This window comes from Parus major, chromosome 1, assembly GCF_001522545.3.
Source record: "Parus major isolate Abel chromosome 1, Parus_major1.1, whole genome shotgun sequence".
In the NCBI taxonomy this organism is placed as follows: Eukaryota; Metazoa; Chordata; class Aves; order Passeriformes; family Paridae; genus Parus; species Parus major.
In genome coordinates this window covers 1,764,852-1,776,356 of record NC_031768.1, presented here as the reverse complement: position 1 = coordinate 1,776,356, position 11,505 = coordinate 1,764,852, and positions in this window count along the sequence as shown.

The following is an 11,505-nucleotide window of genomic DNA, read 5'->3' as shown; positions in this document are numbered from 1 at the left end:
TAATATATAATATATAATATATAATATATAATATATAATATATCATATATCATATATCATATATAATACATAATATATCATATATAATATATAATGTCTAATATATAATATATAATATATAATATATAATATGTAATATGTAATATATAATATATAATATATAATATATAATGTATAATATGTAATATGTAATATATAATATATCATATATAATATATAATATATAATAGGTAATATGTAATATGTAATATATAATATATCATATATAATATATAATGTCTAATATATAATGTCTAATATATAATAAATGTATATTAAATATGTAATTAATATAGAATATAGAATCTAGAATATAAAACATATAACATATAACATGTATAAATGTAAATGTAAAAATGTAAATTTATAACTGTATAAATACATAAATACATGCAGTACAGCATATGTGTTTATATATAAATTATAAATATATCTATTGATTATATTTATAGAATATACATCTTTATATATATAAATTATATTTATATATAAATTATAAAATTACAAACCAGAGTTACCCAAGGAGGAGAATCCCTTGTGTTTGGTGCTTTGCAGGTGGTGAAGTTCAGCCCTGAGTGAGCAGAGCTTCCACACCACCCCTCTTCCTGCTGAATTAGGTGCAACTGGAGTTTAAAAACTCCAGTAAGATCCAAAATTATCAGGAGAGTGATCCAAGGCTTTTCCTCATTGCCTGGCAAAGCAAAGAAGTTCATCAACGCCTTTTCCAGCCTCTTTTTTTTCCACTTCCGTCATTGTAAATTTAATATTTATGCACCCAAAGGCCCACCAGGCCCCTCAGCAGTGACAGGGAATGGGTGAGGATTCCCTCAGCCCTTCATTTCCCAGGAAAAGAAAGGAATTTCTCCAGGAAATCAATTTGTCACTTAAACATAAAAGACTACTCATGTCCCAGTGTAAAGCCAGGCCTGGTTTCACTGGGAGATTGTTGATGCCAGGGAATTCTTCAGCAGCAGCACATTTTAGGGAAGTGTCTTTGCCTCATTCCTCTAAAATTCCCAGGCTGGAATTCCCAGTGAGGACAAAGGGACACGGAGCTCCCCAGCCCTGTTGTCACCTCCTGCTCCTCACCTGGGGTGATGCCTTGGGGGATTCTCCGCTATCGATGGGCCTGAGGAATTCTTCAGGTCAGATTTTACCCTTTCCATGAGTTTCCTCTTGGGATTTGTTTCTTTGCTTCTCTTTTAGAGCTTCACCAGCCACAGCTCCTTATTTTTTTTATTCCCAGTTTGGAAAAAGGATGGCACTGGGTAAAAGAGGTGAGTTGGACACACCTTCAGCTGCACCCCAGTCCTTTCCACTCCTCAAACAGAGACACTTTTCCCAACCGTGCTGTGAAGGTTGTGGGATTTGCTGTAGAAAATCAGGGAATGAGGTATTTTTGGGATCCCAGTCGACTTCCCAGTGCCTGCAGAGGCTGGAGGCTGAAATGTCTCCTCTTAGATCGATTTGCTCTGTTTCACACTGGGCTTCCTGACCCGTGAAATGTGGGGTTAAACATTTTAGTGCCTCTGTCCAGGGGGGCTGAAGTGATTGATCCCAAACCCCAGGGCCAGCAGGGAGAGGAGCTGCGTCCCCATCACCAAACCCTGCCCCAAATATCCCACAGGTGTCTGCACGTGGGTTTTGAGGTTCAAAAAGCAGCTTTTAGAGCCATCCCACCTCACTTTTAACTGTGCCATCCACCCATAAAAGGGGTCCCCAAGCAGCAGGGCCCCTTTCCTGCTTTCCCACTGAAAATGTGTGAGGATTCCCATCCCAAAAACAACTTGGAGAAGCGCTTGGAGGAGCCCTGCCTGGACCTGCCCCGTTGGAGATATGACAGCAGTGGTTTGGTTTGATTTGGTTTGGGTTGGTTTGGTTTGGTTTGGTTTGGTTTGGGTTGGTTTGGTCTGGTTTGGTTTGGTTGGTTTGGTTTGGTTGGTTTGATTTGGTTTGGGTTGGTTTGGTTTGGGTTGGTTTGGGTTGGTTTGGTTTGGTTTGGTTTAGTTGGTTTGGTTTGGTTTGGTTTGATTTGGTTTGGGTTGGTTTGGTTTGGTTGGTTTGATTTGGTTTGGGTTGGTTTGGTTTGGTTTGGGTTGGGTTGGGTTGGGTTGGTTTGGTTTGGTTTGGTTGGGTTGGGTTTGGTTGTGTTGGTTTGGTTTGGTTTGGGTTGGTTTGGTTTGGGTTGGGTTGGTTTAGGTTGGTTTGGTTTGGTTTGGTTGGTTTGGTTTGGTTTTGTTGTTTTGGTTTGGTTTGGTTTGGTTTGGCTTGGTTTGGTTCTGTTTGGTTTGGTTTGATTTGGTTTGGGTTGGGTTGGGTTTGGTTTGGTTTGGTTTGGTTTGGTTTGGTTTGGTTGGTTTGGTTTGGTTTGGTTTGGTTTGGTTTGGATTGGTTTGGTTTGGTTCGGTTCGGTTTGGTATGGTTTGGGTTGGTTTGGTTTGGGTTGGGTTGGGTTTGGTTGGGTTGGGTTGGGTTGGTTTGGTTTGGTTTGGTTGGGTTGGGTTGGTTTGCTTTGGTTTGGTTTGGTTGGTTTGGTTTGGTTTGGTTTGGTTGGTTTGGTTGGTTTGGTTTGGTTTGGTTTGGTTGGTTTGGTTGGTTTGGTTTGGTTTGGTTTGGTTTGGTTTGGTTTGGTTTGGTTTGGGCACCAGTGAAGGATTTTCTCCCTCTGTTCCATTAATCCAGAAAAGCCTAAATGTCATCCTAAAGCTGAAGGAACCTTTTCCATACTTTTCCATGTCTTTGAGGGTTGGTTTTTGTTGTATTTATTTTAACAACAGAGTGACCAGGCCAACAAGGGCTTTGTGCAGAGTTCTCCAAATTTTCTGAGGTCTCAGCACTGCTGAGGCCACACCTCAGTTCTGGACACCTCACTTCAAAAAAAAAAACAACATTTCTCAATGTCCTTTCAATACATTTCTCAAGCTGGAGCTTGAGAATCCCAAATCCTAAGAATTGGAGGAGACCTTCAGGATCATCCAGTCCCACCATCAGCACCCCAAAACCCTGTCCCCAGGGGCCACATCCAGACTTTTCTGGAATATTTCCAGAGATGGTGACTCCACCACCTCTCTCTGCAACTCATCCCAAGCTTTGTTCAGTGAAAAACAAAAAAAAATATCCCAAGTTTTAAAGTGAATATTTCCCTGGATGTTTGCCCATCCTCAAGCCATTGCTCCTAAAAAACCTGGAAAACTCCAAGGAATTTCCCAGCTTTGAACTGGTATCTTGCTTTAAAACTGGTTTTTCCCCCTGATTTCAGAGCACAACAAGCCTCCTGAAAATCAATCCCCCCATCAGCTTTATCTGGAGGAATTCTGATTAAGAATTCTGATTTATCGGTTTAAGCTGAATTTCTCATCTTGGCCTGTCCCCATTCCCTCCCTGGCAAATCCAGGGATTCTGCTCTTTCCAGAGGAGTTGCATCAGCAGCAACCCAGAGCAAGTTTTGGCTCCTCAATCCTCCAGTTGCTTCATCCATCCCCCCCTCAACACCACAAATATTGGTGCTATTTGAACCTAATTATGTTTTTTTTTTCTTTCTAAACCCAGCCCCATCGGAAGCTTCCTGCCCTTATTTGGGTGAGTAACAACGGAGAAATGTGATTTTATTTTTTTCCCCCCTCTTCTTTCCCTTTTAAGTTGTTCAACTTCAACACTAATAAAGGTATTATGTGGAGTCATCTCCAAACTATATCCCATATATCATTCCCAGATAAAGATCTTTGTCTGGGACTTTGTCTGAGGAGGATAATGTTTCACTCCTGGCGCCTGGGAGTCTCCTCTTTCTAACATAACACATATTTGTTATAGTCTTACTAAACCTGGCTGGCTTCAATGCCCAAAAAATCAGTTTGCACTTTGATTTTTTCAGCCAATTAACAAAGCTCATCAGCCCATTCCTTCTCCTCTGCAAAGAAAACGGGGTAAAAAAAACCCCAGGGAATTGGTGGAAGAGGTAGGGAAAGGTTTGTGTCCCACATCCCATGAGGATGGAGGTTGTGGAGCAATTTGGGTGCACTTTAAAATCCCCACAGGGTCATTTTCTCTGGTGGGAATTAAAAATGGGAATGAGGATGTGCCTGTGAAGAATCAATCCCTGCAGGAATCACAGATTCTCCTTCAAATTCAGGTGAATTCTGGGAATAACTTAAAACCCTGGAACTCCAATGTTGAGACAAGACCAAAATTTTGCCTGGTGTTTTGGCTCCAGACTCTTGGGGTGTTTTCATTTTGTATTTGGGTGTTTTCATTTTGCTTTTTAAGACCTAAACAAACCTGTATACCCAAAATATAAGGGATTAAAGTGGAGAAGGAACCTTTAAAAGCCTGAAACAAGGCAGGGAATTTGAGGGGAGAGTCTCCCAGGTTTTCCTCCTGTGCTGGCGCATCCCCAGCAGCACAAATTCCTGAAGCAGAAAAATTAAAGGAGTTAAGTGAGATCTACTGAAGGCACATTAAAAAAAAACAAACCAAGTAAATTGTTTAAAGCTCTTGCTCATTCATCTGTAAATTGTTTTATTCCAAACAGTTCCCAAAGTTAAGAGATTTAATAAACACTTAATAAAAAAAAAAATCTTAATTAAAATGAATAAAACCAAAAGAGGGTTCTTATCTCCCACGGGCTGAGGTCCAGGCGGTACCACTGGTTTTATCCTGTGGATTTCTGCAGTTTGGCTCCAGGAAGATGGCAGGCAGCAGATTCCAGAGGTTTCTCCTCCTCCTCCAGAAATTCTGGAGCTCTGGTACCCCCTGGAAGGAGCCTCTGCAGGGCTGAGACTTGAGCAGAAGGGGGGTGGAACGAGCCCAACAATTTCAGCTGGGTGATAACTCCAAAAAAAAAATAGATCTGGGGGAAAACTTGAGCTCAGCTTAGCGCTGAGCTTGGCTTGGCAAATCCTGCAACACCCACATCCCTGCAGCCACTAGGGAGCTGCCTGGTTCCATGGGATTCTCCCCCTCTGGTATTTCAGCCCCAGCTCCAAACCCTGGAGCTGGCAGAAATGCATCCCATGGGTTCCTTCCCCAGAAACCACTCAAGGCTCTGGATCAGGATATTTATCCCTCCTGATTCCCACATCCCACTGGATATGGGATTGGGGTGAGGAATTCCTGCCTGTTCCTCTCTCTGTCCCAAAAAAGCAGCTGGGTGATGGAGCAGCTTCTCCAAGGAAAATTCACCTCCTTACTCCTTGCTCCTCCCCAGATGTCTTGAATGATTTCATTTTATTTATGATCCCAAGGTAAAAAATTCTACGAAATCTGGAAATCACAACTTTGGGAATCTCCTGTGTTATTTATTTTTGTTTTCATTTCTGTCTCTTCCCACCTGTTCTCCCTGTGGTTTGAGGGAGACAGAGAACAAGTAATTTAATGGATTTTTAAATGTGTAAATATCAAATCAAACAAATTCTTAACTTTCTCTGGGTCCTTTGTATTTTTTTCCTGCTGGAATTCCTTATCATCGCTGTTTTCCAAAGCTATCCAAAGCTTTGTGCACTTGCCAGCCAAATGCTGGAAGAAATCACTGTGGGAAATCCAGAATTTTCTTTGTAGAGCCCTCGGGGTGGGATTGGGACCAAGGTGGATCTCTGGAGAGTAGGGGAGGGGAAGTGTGGGATTATTCCTCGCAAAAACTCTGGAAAAGGGGGTTCCCACTGATTAATGATCATGTGGATTGCATGGATTTATAACAAAACATAATGAGGAATTGTCTCTCCTTGAAAAATTAATGTGGGAATTATCAGGGTGGGAAGAGCCCTTCAGGATCACCCAGCAGCACCACCCCAAACCCTGTCCCCAAGGGCCACATCCAGACTCCTCTGGGACAATTCCAGTGACTCCAAACCTCATCCCAAGGCCTGACCTCTCTTCCAGGGAAATTTCCTTTCCCAGTCTCCAACCTGAGCCTCCACACTCCAGTGACTCCTTGAGGTTGGATTAACAACCCAATCCACTGAAAGGATGTTCATTCCAGAAGGAAAAACCCCTGGAGCACCCACCTGGCACCTTCCCTGGCTCCTCTCTTTGGAGGAGCAGCTGGGACACAGCCACCCACAGGCCTCTCACATCCTTGGGGGAATTCCAAGGGATTCCATGGGAATGCTGTGCTTTCAGGATATTATTCAGCTTCCCAGCTGTCCCAGAGCCCTTCTGGACGTGCCGTGCTCGGTGTCACCGCTCTGAGTCACAGCTCACGAGGGAAACAGCTGGCTGTGCTTTGGGCTCTCAGCCCAGCATCCAACCTCAGCACTTTCCTTTGCTCCACCTGGCCTCAGCTTCATCCCAAATTTTCCCAGGAGCTTGTTGAAATAACGCTGAGGTTTTCTTGTTTCGTGTTGGTGGAGGTGACGGGGAAATTTCCTGTGGGAGAAAAACCAGACGTGGGCAATCGGGGCGGTGTTGGCTTAGCCTAAATAAACGTCTTGTGCTCTCCAAACAGAACCACAGAGAAAATGGGGGCTGGTCACAAGTGTTTGGGTTGTTGTAGCCACAGTGGAGCTCACAAAATCACGGAATGGTTTGGGTTGGGAGGGATTTAGGGATCATCCAGTCCTCCAAGGACACCTTCCACAGTCCCAGGCTGCTCCAAGCCCCAGTGTCCAACCTGGATAAACTGTCACATTTCCCAGAAGAGGAGTCAGCACCCTCCTTCCTGTGATTCCATGATCTATTAATATTAAAAATGAAGGAATTCTAGTGCTGGTCTGTACTGGGGAACCATTTCTGGCCTCAGTTGTGGAAAGGGGAAAATAGAGAGGGCTTTGCCTTTTGCAAAAAAAGATTTCCAAAAATTTCTAGATATCCATATTTATGGTTCAGTTTTTGTTCAGCTGGGAAATATCATGGAATGGTTTGGATTGGGAGGGATATTAAAGCTCATCCCATCCCAGCCCTGCCATGGCAGGGACACCTCCCACTGTCCCAGGAGCTCCCAATGTCCAGCCTGGCCTTGGGCACTGCCAGGGATCCAGGGGCAGCCCCAGCTGCTCTGGCAATTCCATCCCAGCCCCTGCCCACCCTGCCATGGAACAATCCCTGCCCAAGATCTCATTTAAAATTTTCATGGATTGTGCAGAAGCAGAAGAGGAAAATCATTTGTGTGTGTTTCATTCATGTCCACATAATTTTGCATTTCAGTGTTTTCCTAAACTGAGTTTTTTTTTAAAGTGTATGTTGAATTTTTCCTAACTCGAATCCTGAATAAGTGATCCCTTTTCTGCAAATTCATGAGGGACAAGACTCCTTTTTCTGAACCGTGATCTCCAACTCTGAACAGCATTTTTAACTCTCTAAAATAAACCCAGTCAATCTGGCTTTGCACTTCTGCCTCACGTTTCAAAAACACTTTGCTGGCAAAGGAGCTCCTGCTCCGTGTTTTCCTTTGTGAATGCAACAGGGGGTTCTTGAGAACTGGGACAAAAGTGAGGCCTTGCACCATCCTGGCTGTCACCTCCTCTCTCAGAGCTGCAGGGACAGATGGGATGAGAATTCCAAACTCTTCCGTGCTCTGTCACTTGTTGGCCTGAGCAGCCACCAGCTGCTGTGGTCTGGTGCCACCTCCCAGGCACCTCCTGAGGGATTTAAACGAAGCTTTTCAGTAATTCAGCACCTGGAATCTCTGGGAAGTGAGGATGTGGCAGGCAGGAGCTGCAGGAACCGTCCAAGAACCCCCAGGAAATGTCCCCAGAGTTGTGCCCTCATTTGTGCTCCAAGGATCTCTTGGTTTTTCTCTTTATTTTGGGAGATTTAGAGGCACCAGTGATGGGTTCTGTTTGCTCCTGGGTTTCCTGGGAGAGTCTTGATGTGGATGGAGGAGGCAGCTGAGGGCAGGGGAAGGAGCTGGAAGCAGCTGGAGAGCAAGAATAGGAACCCAGCTTGGTCTGACACCCAAAACAAGGTGGGAACAGGGCTGGATCCAACCTGGGATGGGCTCAGGAGACATCCCAGGGCTCAGGAGTCCTGCAAAGGCTGCAGGGAGGATACAGGCAGGGGTGTGGCTGCATCCCTGGGTGGGTGGGATCCAACATTCCAGATGTTTTGTGGCCTCCTGGAGGCCTGTGGAAGCTCCCTGGTGCCATCAGCGTCCCAGCTTAGGATCCCTGATGTCCATCATGGAGTGAAAACACTTCCATGGAACTGGAATTAATGGATAAATTACCAGGAGAATCCAATGGTGGAGAAGTGCAGTTTGGAAAAGCATCGCTTCTGTGGATGGAAGAGGAATAATGCTGGAGGTAAAACCCTAAAAATTCCTGCTTGGGGAACAACTGGGATTTGGAGCTGGTCTTGGAGCAGCTTGGACAGGGCTTGGAGCAACCTGGGAGAGTGGAAGGTGTCCCTGCCCACCCTGGCAGGGCAGGGATCTGGATCTGGATGATCCCTAAGGTGCCTTTTCAGCAAAATCACCCAGATTCTGTGATTTTGTGATTCAAGCAAGGCTCTGTGTGATGGTGAAAGGACTCTGATGACTCCTGATGTTAAAGTGAAGCTTGCTCAGAATTTTTTCCGAGCCAATTTTGCCGCTGAGGCAGCAAAAACCTTAAAGACCTTCGGCTCTTTTACCACAATTAGGCCTAGAAAAATTCACTTTTCACACCCAGCTGTTGAGCTCATTATCCTATCTCCTGCAAAAACACAACGGGGGCATTGTTTGGCTCCCGAGGAGCGACAACAAAGGGCAATTGCTGGGCTGAGATGTCAGGAGAGAATTTCAGTGCTGAGGTGAAGGCTTTGATGTGGCACAGAACGGTGGCTCAGACAAGTGTTGCGCTCCATCCACTCAGTGCAGCTGAAATTACTTGCAAAATCACCTTTTTAAATGCAAATCTGCGTTTAAATTCATTAAACTTCTCTCTGGCTCGTTGCTGCTCGGTGAAGCTGCAAAATCAAAATGCAAAGCCAGGTTGCAGCTTGTTAAAAAATGAGGAGATCGCATCCAGATCAGAGGGTTTTTATTTCAAACCCACGATTCGTTTGCCAGGCACAAACAAAACAAGAGTGAAAATAAAGCTCTTTCTTCTCACCTTTCCCACCCCTGGGATGCTACAGAAACCACCCCTTGCTCTGGTGGTTTGATGTTTTTGTGGCAGCAAAATTGAGGATTTGCTGTGCTGAGCTCTCTGCGAACCTGGCCAGATTCTCTCCTGGAAGATTTACAAATTTTCGACCTTAATAAGCAAAGTTATATCTTAGTAAATTTATTTTTTTTCTTTTTCTCTTCAAAACTGGCTGTGGTTCAGCGGGTCCAAACCCTGCATGGGGGTTCCTCTTCATTATTTAAATTCAGTGGTAAAATCAGGAACAGAATCTGGCTGGTTCTAAGCCAGCTCCAAAAAGCTTTGTCTATTTCAGAGTTTTACCTCTACATCTTTCAGGCGCTTTTAAAAGTGTCCTCTCAGTTTCAGGAATTTTGGATTTTGGAGAGTTCAAACTCCAAAATAAAGCAAAGCCTAAGGGAGTTAATAAAGGGGGCAGGCAAGGGGCTGGAAAATAAATCCTGGGAGGAGCAGCTGAGCTGGGAAAGGGGCTCAGCCTGGAGCAAAGGAGACTCAGGGGGGACCTCACTGCTCCCCACAACTCCCTGACAGGAGGGACAGGGAAAAAATGAGAGGAAATGGCCTCAAATGGCACCAGGGGAGGCTCAGGGTGGAGATTGGGAAAGAAAATTTCCCTGGAAGAGCGGTCAGGCCTTGGGATGAGCTGCCCAGGGAGGTTTGGAGTCACTGGAATTGTCCCAGAGGAGTCTGGATGTGGGGACAGGGTTTGGGGGTGATGTTGTTGGGGCTGGGTGATCCTGAAGGGCTCTTCCCACCTTGGTGATCCTGGGGTTCTCTAGCATGGCAGAGATAGAGCTTTTTCTGGTGTGCCGAAGAACCTCTGACACTTCAGGCGCTGCAGCTTGACAGGAAGGTGAGAAATTTGTGTTGACTTTCGTATCAGGAGTTGTGTTTTCCTTCAGTAACCCCTGGCACCGAGTCTCCAGCCCCTTTCTTGTGCCTGTCCCATCCCTGGAAGTGCCCAAGGCCAGCTTGGACAGGGCTTGGAGCAGTCTGGGATGGTGGAAGGTGTCCCTGCCCATGGGATCATCCGAATGATCTTCCACCTTCTCACCTGGCCCGTTCCACGATTCTCTTTCGCAATGCAGCCACACATTCCACTCATATTCCATGGGCTCCATCCTGGTGCTGGGGATGGATCTGATCCAACACTCAGCTTTGCCCTGGGATCACAGTTTTCCTTGGATTCTTGCAGCACTTGCAAGCCAACCCTGTTTTCAACACCTCAGCTCCTTCACACCGAGCTCCTGCACCGCAGCCACGGAAATCCAGGCTTGGATTTGGGAGAGGCTTTGGAAAGGCTTAGCCCTGACAGGTATCCAGGTGAGGTGAGGAATTCAGGGCAGCTGGGATAATATAGGAGCTATAAATAGGCACCTGGGGATGATGTGAGAGGCTCCTCACTGGGAAAACAGGGCAGGAAAATTCCTCAGGGCAGGAAAATTCCTTCGGGAGCCAAAGGGAATGGCGGGGTGTTTTAACCAACACCAGGAGGTTCACACTGCGTAAATATCAGAGATTTCAGGATAACGAGCCTCTAAATTCTCATTTCTGGATGTGATTCCAGTTCAGAGCCCTTTTTTTTTCCTGCTGGGAAGAGAAACAATCCATTGACTCCTCTGTGAGCAGCTGTTTTGAGGAGCATGTGCTCACCTCTGCCGGGTTGTTTGTAAGAGCTGTGTCAATCCATTTTAATTAATTTCATTTCATTTGGAGCCAGGCTCCAAATCTCACCGCCATTCCCTTCACCAGACATTCCCAAATTAAATATCAGGAATATCCCCTGGCAGGGGATGGCCTCTGTGGAGCTGAGGGTTGGAGCTGGATGATTTTAAGGTTCCTCCCAACCCAGGTCATTCTATAATTTTATGATTTAGTTGGACAAACCACCAAGATCATCGAGTCCAACCATTCCCCACCACCAAACCACGTCCCCACGCGCCACATTTTCCCAGCATTTCAATCCCTCCAGGCACAACGAGTCAAGGACTTCCCTGGACTGCCTGGTCCAATATTTGCCAGCCCTTCCTGCAGGGAATTTTGCTCCAATATCCAGTTTAACGCCTCCCTGAGCTGTTTGGGGTGGGTGAAAAAGAACCAATTAGTGCCAACCAAGATAGAACGAAGATAAGAGAGCTAAACCACGGAATCCACAACTGCTGAGCCTGGCCTGGTGGAACCACAGAGCACAGAATCTCCAGCCACAGCAATCAGATGAGGTGACCGATATTCAGCGCAGGGATCCGCAGAGAATGGCTCCAACGCCAGGAAAACATTTTGGGAATGTTCATTTTCCGTGTCTGCAAACATTCCCCCAGAGCAGCCTCGCATGGGCCACGCAGTTATTTCTCTCAACAGCTGGAGCAGATGTTTTTGAGATGTGGGATGGATGATGGATGGATGATGGATG